This window comes from Salvelinus namaycush, chromosome 4 (assembly GCF_016432855.1).
Source record: "Salvelinus namaycush isolate Seneca chromosome 4, SaNama_1.0, whole genome shotgun sequence".
NCBI classification, from domain to species: Eukaryota; Metazoa; Chordata; class Actinopteri; order Salmoniformes; family Salmonidae; genus Salvelinus; species Salvelinus namaycush.
Window position 1 is genome coordinate 83,309,457 of NC_052310.1, and position 11,189 is coordinate 83,320,645.

The following is an 11,189-nucleotide window of genomic DNA, read 5'->3' on the forward strand; positions in this document are numbered from 1 at the left end:
GCCCATGTCCTCTCTACAGTGATGTGCTGTATTAAATCAGCCCATGTCCTCTCTACAGTGATGTGCTGTATTAAATCAGCCCATGTCCTCTCTACAGTGATGTGCTGTATTAAATCAGCCCATGTCCTCTCTACAGTGATGTGCTGTATTAAATCAGCCCATGTCCTCTCTACAGTGATGTGCTGTATTAAATCAGCCCATGTCCTCTCTACAGTGATGTGCTGTATTAAATCAGCCCATGTCCTCTCTACAGTGATGTGCTGTATTAAATCAGCCCATGTCCTCTCTACAGTGATGTGCTGTATTAAATTAGCCCATGTCCTCTCTACAGTGATGTGCTGTATTAAATTAGCCCATGTCCTCTCTACAGTGCTTTATCAAATCAGCCCATGTCCTCTCTCCAGTAATGTGCTGTATTACATCAGCCCATGTCCTCTCTACAGTGATGTACTTTATCAAAACAGGACCAGATGAGGAAATGGATGTGAGTGCAGTGGCCTGGCTTAACACAGTCCTGCAGACATGTGTGTGTGTACCTGTGTGTGTGTCTGCGTGTGTGTGTGTCTGTCTGTGTGTGTGTGTCTATGTGTACTGTGCAGAGGGGGATTATGGACTGGCCGTGGGAGGCTGCCGCCGGTAGAAACTCTCTGAGCCCCAGCCGCCGCAATCCCTGCCCACTCTCTCTTATGAGCTGAGCTAACAAACATAGGTACACTCGCTCAATCTCGTCTGCCTATGCCCAGTAGAACCCCCAGGGAGCTCAGGCTTGGTAATCGATGGGCGAGAGTGTGTGTGTGGGGGGTTTAGAGTGCCATGGGTGAACGGATCTATACGCTCCATGTGCCCACAAAGCTGTAACTCAGTACTCTCCTGGTCTTGTATTGCAGTATTCAGCAACCTGATAACATAGTGTTACTGCACACACACGCACACACACACACACACACACACACACACACACACACACACACACACACACACACACACACACACACACACACACACACACACACACACACACACACGCGCACACACACGCGCACACACACACACACACACACACACGTCTACGGGACTGCGTTTATAAGCCAGGCCACTGCAGTTCCATCCCATTTCCTCATCTGGTCCTGTTTTGATAAAGCAGCCATTAAGTTTTCATTAGCTCCTGAGAGCCATTACTGCAGAAGCATCCCTCTCCTCTGCTGCTCAAATCAATACTGTACTATACAGTATGAGTGTGTGTGTGTGTGTGTGTGTGTGTGTGTGTGTGTGTGTGTGTGTGTGTGTGTGTGTGTGTGTGTGTGTGTGTGTGTGCGCGCCTGTTTGTCAGTGGAGGCTTGTGAGAGGAGATATGGGAGGACATCCTCATTCTAATGTCTGGAATGGAATGCCTGGAACAGAGTCCAATGTAGTTTCCATATGTTTGATGTGTTTATTATTGTTCCATTTATACCATTCCGGAATTTAGAATGAGCCCGTACATCTTCCTATAGCTCCTCCCACCAGCCTTCTCTGGTGTGTGTGTGTGTGTGTGTGTGTGTGTGTGTGTGTGTGTGTGTGTGTGTGTGTGTGTGTGTGTGTGTGTGTGTGTGTGTGTGTGTGTGTGTGTGTGTGTGTGTGTGTGTGTGTGTGAATGTACTGTCACTGATATGGTTTCACGCTGCATAGCATACTATAAAATGGTTTCAGTCCAGTATGAAGGCTGACAGTTTGTTGTGTTGTTCTCTTCCAGATTGACTTGGAGCCTGAGGGGAAGGTGTACGTCATCATGGACCTGTCTGGATCCTCTAGTGAAGGTAAGGCCAGATGTGCCTCCCACTCTCTCGTTTTCTCGTTCAATTACATTACATTCAATTTAAGGGCTTTATTGGTATGATAAACATATGTTAACATTGTCAAAGCAGGTGAAATGGATAATGAACAGAAGTGAAATTAACAATTAAAAAATGAACAGTAAACATTACACTCACAAAAGAAGAATAAAGACATTTCAAATGTCATATTATGTCTGTATACAGTGTTGTAGTGATGTTCAAATAGTTAGAGTAAAAAAGGGAAAATAAATAAATGAATGAATATAGGTTGTAATTACAATGGTGTTTGTTCTTCCCTGGTTGTCCTTTTCTTCCTGCTGCGATGGCACACTGTGGTATTTCACCCAATAGTAATGGGAGTTTATCAAAATTGGGTTTGTTTTCAAATTCTTTGTGGATCTGTGTAATCTGAGGGAAATATGTGTCTCTAATATGGTCATACATTTGGCAGGAGGTTAGGAAGTGCAGCTCAGTTTCCACCTCATTTTGTGGGCAGTGTGCACATAGCCTGTCTTCTCTTGAGAGGCAGGTCTGCCTACGGCGGCATTTCTCAATAGCAAGGTTATGCTCATTGAGTCTGTACACAGTCAAAGCTTTCCTTCATTTTGGGTCAGTCACAGTGGTCAGGTATTCTGCACTGTGTACTCTCTGTTTAGTGCCAAATAGCATTCTAGTTTGCTGTGTTTAAAAAAATATATTTCCAATGTCTCAAGTAATAATATTTTTGTTTTCTCATGATACGGTTGGGTCTAATTGTGTTGCTGTCCTGGGGCTCTGTGGGGTCTGTTTGTGTTTATGAACAGAGCCCCAGGACCAGCTTGCTTAGGGGACTGTCTCTCTCTGTCTCACTCTGTCTCTCTCCATTTCTCTCCATCTCTCTCTCTCTCTCTCTCTCTCTCTCTCTCTCTCTCTCTCTCTCTCTCTCTCTCTCTCTCTCTCTCTCTCTCTCTCTCTCTCTCTCTCTCTCTCTCTCTCTCTCTCTCTCTCTCTCTCTCTCTCTCTCTCTCTCTCTCTCTCTCTCTCTCTCTCTCAGTTCAATTCAATTTAAAGGGCTGTATTGGCATCGGAAACATATGTTTACATTGCCAAAGTAAGTGAAATCGATAATAACCATTTTACTTACAAAAGATCAAAAGAAATAGAGACATTTCAAATGTCATATTACGGCTAAATACAGTGATGTGCAAATACTTTAAGTACGAAAGGGAAAATAAATAAACATAAATATGGGTTGTATTTACAATGGTGTTTGTTCTTCACCTGTTGCCCTTTCCTTGTGGCAACAGGTCACTAATCTTACTGCTGTGATGGCCCACTTAGTGGTATTTCTCTCTCTCTGTCTCTCTCTCGCGCCCTCTCTCTCTCTCTCTCTCTGCTGTCCCACCCATCATATCCTTCTCCTGGAAGCTGATCAGAGCCCCTAAAAGGAGAAGACCCTCTCATCTGTCTGTTCCCCTCTTCATTCGGTCACCCCGAGGGTCTCATTTCAGGTGGCTTGATCACTCATCATGATCTCACTGATGTGTCACTCCAACAGGTGGGGGGGGGGGGGGGGTCCAGGAGTATGGGTGTGGCCAAGGGTGTGGGTGTGTCCAGGGGGGGTGAGTATGTCCAGGGGGGTGGTGTCCAGAGGGAGTGTCCCGGGGGGGTGGCTTCAATGATTTATTTTGCTTCTCGCTCCTTTCTTCTCTTCTCTCTCTTTCTCTCTCTCCTTAATGTGACAGTGGCAGTGAGAGAAGTCTACATGAGTTAGATATATGGCTTGATAATCATTGTTACATAAGGAAATGGACAATTAGCATTTCCTGTGACTGTTAGTAGCATTAGTGACTCACTGGAAAGTAGGAGTAAAAATACGGCAGAATGGCAACCATTGGTATGTCTCTGTCAACAATAATAATACACTGACATTCATCATGAACTACTTCATCATAAGTACTCTGATTATTTCATTACCATTATCATGAATTAGTGTATCACGCCCCCACAGTGCAACGTTTTTCCTGCGATGGATAAGATTAGGGTTCGGTTCCCTTTACACCTGATGAGTGAATTAGCTGTACATATTCAAAAATAAATCCATTGTTGTAAAATATGATTTGCTTTGATAGTAAGAGACATTCATGTCCTTTTATCCTAGCTAGACAGGTCAGACCAAGGTTAGTGTCCTCAGTACCTGTAATATTAAACAGGGTAGTGTAGGGATCAAGGGAGGTGCTTTCCTCTGTCTCTGGCTATAGCTACATGGTTATTAATTCATGCTATATAGCCCTGGCTGTAGCCCTCGGCTGTACCATTCTCTCTTTCAATGCCCCTTTTACATATTAATTGATTATTCAATTGTACATAAATAGGGACCCCAGTTTTCTGAGAAATAGTCTGACTATGTCTGCTGCCTTGAATAGACCACAGTCATTTAATTGATAAGAGAGGACAAGAGGACAAGAGGACGAGAGCACTGCGCTCTTAATGTGTACTGTGTATGTACAGTTGAAGTCGGAAGTTTACATACACTTTAGCCAATACTTAACTCAGTTTTTCACAATTCCTGACATTTAATCCTAGTAAAAATTCCTTGTCTTAGGTCAGTTAGGATCACCACTTTATTTTAAGAATGTGAAATGTCAGAATAATAATAGAGAGAATGATTTATTTCAGCTTTTATTGCTTTCATCATATTCCCAGTGGGTCAGAAGTTTACAAACACTCAATTAGTATTTGGTAGTATTGCCTTTAATTTGTTTAACTTTGGTCAAACGTTTTGGGAAGCCTTCCACAAGCTTCCCACAATAAGTTGGGTGAATTTTGGCACATTCCTCCTGACAGAGTTGGTGTAACTGAGTCAGGTTTGTAGGCCTCCTTGCTAGCACACACTTTTTCAGTTCTGTCCACATATTTTCTATGGGATTGAGGTCAGGGCTTTGTGATGGCCACTCCAGTACTGTCAGAGTCTAGGTAATGTGGGTAAGGCGGAGTCAGGTGCAGGACACAGAGATGAGGAATAATAGTAACTTTACTCAAAAATAATCTTCCAACAAGAAGAACGAAAATCCAGAGTCACATAAACGAGACAACTGACAACAATAAACACGCACAAAACCATGATGGCTCCAGAGGGTTAAATAGGGAAATAAATAAAATGTAATGGGAACCAGGTGTGTACAATACAGACAAAACAAATGGAAAAATAAATGTAGATCGGTGGAGGCTAGAAAGCCAATGACGTCGACCGCCGAACGCCACCCAAACAAGGAGAGGCACCAACTTCGACGGAAGTCGTGACAAAAACCTTGACTTTGTTGTCCTTAAACCATTTTGCCACAACTTTGGAAGTATGCTTGGGGTCATTGTCCATTTGGAAGACCCATTTGCGACCAAGCTTTAACTTCCTGACTGATGTCTTGAGATGTTGCTTCAATCTATCCACCAAATTTTCCTCCCTCATGATGCCATTTATTTTGTGAAGTGCACCAGTCCCTCCTGCAGCAAAGCACCCCCACAACAGGATGCTGCCACCCCCATGCTTCACAGTTGGGATGGTGTTCTTCGGCTTGCAAGGCTTGCTTCAATATATCCACATAATTTTCATTCCTTGCTGAGTGGCCTTTCAGGTTATGTCGATATAGGACTCGTTGTACCATGGATATAGATACTTTTGCACCTGTTTCCTCCAGCATCTTCACATGGTCCTTTGCTGTTGTTCTGGGATTGATTTGTACTTTTCGCACCAAAGTACGTTCATCTCTAGGAGACAGAACGCGTCTCCTTCCTGAGCGGTATGATGGCTGCGTGGTCCCATGGTGTTTATACTTGCGTACTATTGTTTGTACAGATGCACTTCCCTTCAGGCGTTTGGAAATTGCTCTCAAGGATGAACCAGACTTGTGGAGGTCTACAAGTTTTTTCTGAGGTCTTGGCTGATTTCTTTTGATTTTCCCATGATGTCAAGCAAAGAGGCACTGAGTTTGAAGGTAGGCCTTGAAACACATCCACAGGTAGAAGCTTCTATAGCCATGACATAATTGTCTGGAATTTTCCAAGCTGTTTAAAGGCACAGTCAAGTTAGTGTATGTAAACTTTTGACCGACTGGAATTGTGATACAGTGAATTATAAGTGAAATAATCTGTCTGTAAACAATTGTTGGAAAAATTACTTGTGTCATGCACAAATTAGATGTCGTAACCGACTTGCGAAAATTATAGTTTGTTAACAAAAATGTGTAGAGTGGTTGAAAAACAAGTTTTAAAATGACTCCAACCTAAGTTTATGTAAACTTCTGACTTCAACTGTAGATGTGTGTGCACATGTTAGAGTGTGTGTCTATGTTTGTGTTTGTGTGACCTCTCATTCACCCCACAATAACTCTTCTTCTTCCTAGGCAGTGTATCCCTTTCCCACTACTCGTGTTGCACTCATTCGCTGCATTGATGAGCTGTGTCAAGTCCACAGTCAATACAAGGGATCAATATGTAGAACAAATCTCTTGTTTTCGGTGTAATCTCCTGCTCGACTGGCGGGTTAAAGACGTCTAGGAACACACAGTTCTGACACACACAAACATGGGTTATATATGTGTTCTAGCCGTGTTATAACTGTGTTATTAATGTGTTCTAGCTGTGTTATAACTGTTATAAATGTGTTCTAGCTGTGTTATAACTGTGTTATAAATGTGTTCTAGCTGTGTTATAACTGTTATAAATGTGTTCTAGCTGTGTTATAACTGTGTTATAAATGTGTTCTAGCTGTGTTATAACTGTGTTATAAATGTGTTCTAGCTGTGTTATAACTGTGTTCTTGCTGTGTTATAACTGTTCTAGCTGTGTTACAACTTTGTTATACATGTGTTCTAGCTGTGTTATTATTGTGTTATAGCTGCGTTATAATTGTGTTCTAGCTGTGTTATAACTGTTATAGATGCGTTATAATTGTGCTATAGCTTTGTTATAACTGTTTTACAGCCGTGTTACAACTGTGTTACAACTGTGCTATAACTGTGTTACAGCTGTGTCATAGCTATCTTCTAGCTGTGTTATAACTGTGATAGCTGTGTTGTAACCGTTTTACAGCTGTGCTACAACTGTTGCAACTGTGTTATAACCGTGTTAAAGCTGTGTCAAAACTGTTCTAGTTGTATTATAACTGTGTTATAGCTGCATTATAATTGTGTTATAACTGTGGTTATAACTGTGTAATAGCTGTATTTTAACTGTTTTACAGCTGTAGTACAACTGTGTTGCAACTGTGCTATAACTGTGTTACAGCTGTGTCATAGCTGTGTCATAGCTGTGTCCTAGATGTGTCCTAGCTGTGTTATAAATGTGTTATAGGTGTGTTATAACTGTGTTACAACTGTGTCCTAGCTTTGATATTATTGTGTTTTTGATGAGTTATAGCTGTGTTATAACTGTGTTACAGCTGTTTTTGGCTTTGTTATAGCTGTGTTACAGCTGTGTCCTAGCTGCGTTATAGTTGTGTTATAACTGTGTTACAACTAGAGGTTGACCGATTATGCGGAATGGCCGATTATTTAGGGCCGATTTCAAGTTTTCATAACAATCGGAAATCGGTAATTTTGGACGCCAATTTTGCCGATTTAAAAATTATATATTTTTATTTTTTACACCTTTATTTAACTAGGCAAGTCAGTTAAGAACACATTCTTATTTTCAATGACGGCCTAGGAATGGTGGGTTAACTGCCTTGTTCAGGGGCAGAACGACAGATTTTTACCTTGTCAGCTCAGGGATTCAATCTTGCAACCTTACGGTTAACTAGTCCAACGCTCTAACCACCTGCCTCACGTGGAGCCCGCCTGTTACGCGAATGCAGTAAGAAGCCAAGGTAAGTTGCAAGCTAGCATTAAACTTATCTTATAAAAAACAATCAATCAATCAATCATAATCACTAGTTATAACTACACATGGTTGATGATATTACTAGTTTATCTAGCGTGTCCTGCGTTGGATATAATCGATGCGCATTCGCGAAAAAGGACTGTCGTTGCTCCAACGTGTACCTAACCATAAACATCAATGCCTTTCTTAAAATCAATACACAGAAGTATATATTTTTAAACCTGCATATTTAGCTAAAAGAAATCCAGGTTAGAAACTTCTTGCCACTAGGGGGGTGCCATTTCGACATAGCACAAATTCGTATCCAAATTAAACTGCCTCGTACTCAATTCTTGCTCGTACAATATGCATATTATTATTACTATTGGATAGAAAACACTCTCTAGTTTCTAAAACCGTTTGAATTATGTCTGTAAGTGAAACAGAACTAGCAATTCTCCTATGAGGATTTGAAAATGGTGAAATCTGCTTGCTGTTCCCAGACCTGTGGATAACCCTGACTGTCTTCTATTGGTTGAGATGCACTGCATACGCCTTCCCCTGGTTGTTAGCGATTAGGGAGTCTTGAAATGGCGTCTCTACGTAGTTCCCAAAGTCTATAAATTGATTGGGAACGAGGTGGCTGATTCTTTTCACCTTCGCTCGGGCGCATTGAGGAGCTGGGGACGTTCTTTTGGAACCATCGGTTATACATCTCAGACATTTCCGGCTGTGTTTTTATTCGATATAGGTGTTGAAGACATCGTAATGTTGTTATTTTGAACCGAATTATATCAGTTTATGTCAGTATATTGCGATTTTCGGGTATTTATTTTCTTGGCGCTGTAGAAAGTTGGGTAGCTCTCTCTCTCAAGCTAATGTTTACTGCTAATTGCAAAGTGGAAGACGACATAATACAACCTAGCAACGATTCTTTTGGACAAAGGACACCTTTTCCCAAGATTCTGATGGAAGCTCGGCAAATAGTAAGCAATTTTTAATGTATTAATTCGTATTTATGTTGACAAATGGCAAATAATTATTCCGCCATGTTTTTCGGTGCATCTCGCTTTAGCGCACGCTGTATGCTTGAAGTAACGTTAATTTTAAAATTGTAACCCAGCGATTGCATTAAGAACTAATTTGTCTTTCAATTGCTGTCCAACCTGTATTTTTTTAGTCAAGTTTATTATTAGTTATGGATTAGATTAGGTTCCTCTCCAAGATGGCGCCCGACAGATTGCTTGAAGTTTTGGCCACTAATCACGTTGTATAACCACGAATTGTGCCGCTAAATATGCACATTTTCGAACAAACTCTATATGCATTGTGTAATATGATGTTACAGGACTGTCATCTGAAGAATTCTGAGAAGGTTAGTGAAAAAATTTATATATTTGGTGGTTTATACGTTATTGCTATGTTTGGCTTGAATCAATGCTGTTGTAATGTTTGCTATTGTGCTAAGCTAATATAACGCTATATTGTGTTTTCGCTGTAAAACACTTAGAAAATCTGAAATATTGTCTGGATTCACAAGATCTGTGTCTTTCATTTGCTGTACGCTGTGTATTTTTCAGAAACGTTTTATGATGAGTATTTAGTTATTCCACATTGGTCTCTATAATTGCTCTGGCTGCTTCGGTGCTATTTTTGACGGTAGCTGTGATGGTAGCTGCAATGTAAAACTGATTTATACCTCAAATATGCAAATTTTTCGAACAAAACATAGATTTATTGTATAACATGTTATAAGACTGTCATCTGATGAAGTTGTTTGTTGGTTAGTTTGGTTGGTTCTTGGTTAGTTAGGTTGGCTTTGTGCATGCTACCTGTGCTGTGAAAAATGTCTGTCCTTCTTTGTATTTGGTGGTGAGCTAACATAAATATACGTGCTGTTTTCGCTGTAAAACATTTTAAAAATCGGACATGTTGACTGGATTCACAAGATGTGTATCTTTCATTTGCTGTATTGGACTTGTTAATGTGTGAAAGTTAAATATTTCAAAAAAATATTTTTTGAATTTCGCTCTCTGCCTTTTCAGTGGAATGTGGGAGGAGTTCCGCTAGCGGAACGCCTGGGCTAAACAGGTTAGCAGGCAATATTAACCAGGTGAAATTGTGTCATTTCTCTTGCGTTCATTGCACGCAGAGTCAGGGTATATGCAACAGTTTGGGCCGCCTGGCTCATTGCAAACTAATTTGCCAGAATTTTACATAATTATGACATAAAATTGAAGGTTGTGCAATGTAACAGGAATATTTAGACTGATGAATGCCACCCGTTAGATAAAATACGGAATGGTTCCGTATTTCACTGAACTAATAAATGTTTTGTTTTCGAGATGATAGTTTCCGGATTCGACCATATTAATGACCTAAGGCTCGTATTTCTGTGTGTTATTATGTTATAATTAAGTCTATGATTTGACAGAGCAGTCTGACTGAGCGATGGTGGGCACCAGCAGGCTCATAAGCATTCATTCAAACAGCACTTTCGTGCGTTTTGCCAGCAGCTCTGCTGTTTATGAATTCAAGCCTATCAACTCCCGAGATTAGACTGGTGTAACCGATGTGAAATGGCTAGCTAGTTAGCGGGGTGCGCGCTAATAGCGTTTCAATTGTCACTCGCTCTGAGACTTAGAGTAGTTGTTCCCCTTGCTCTGCATGGGTAACGCTGCTTCGAGGGTGGCTGTTGTCGATGTGTTCCTGGTTCGAGCCCAGGTAGCGGCAAGGAGAGGGATAGAAGCTATACTGTTACACTGGCAATACTAAAGTGCCTATAAGATCATCCAATAGTCAAAGGCATATGAACTACAAATCGTATAGAGAGAAATAGTCCTATAATTCCTATAATAACTACAACCTAAAACTTTTACCTGGGAATATTGAAGACTCATGTTAAAAGGAACCACCAGCTTTCATCTGTTCTCATGTTCTGAGCAAGGAACTTAAACGTTAGCTTTCTTACATGGCACATATTGCACTTTTACTTTCTTCTCCAACACTTTGTTTTTGCATTATTTAAACCAAATTGAACATGTTTCATTATTTATTTGAGGCTAAATTGATTTTAATCAATGTATTATATTAAGTTAAAATAAGTGTTCATTCAGTATTGTTGTAATTGTCATTATTACAAATACATTTAAAAAATTGGCCGATTAATCGGTATCAGCTTTTTTGGTCCTCCGATAATCGGTATCGGTATCGGCATTGAGAAATCATAATCGGTCGACCTCTAGTTACAACTGTGTCCTAGCGTTGATATTACTGTGTTATAGCTGTGTTTTAACTGTGTTACAGCTGTTTTTGGCTTTGTTATAGCTGTGTTACAGCTGTGTCGTATCTGTGCCATAGCTGTGTTATAACTATGTTATAGTTGTGTTATAACTGTGTTACAACTGTGTCCAAGCTGTGTTATAGCTGTGTTATAACTGTTTTACAGCTGTTTTTGGCTTTGTTATAGCTTTGTTACAGCTGTGTCCTAGCTGTGTTATAACTGTGTTATAGTTGTGTTATAACTGTGTTACAACTGTG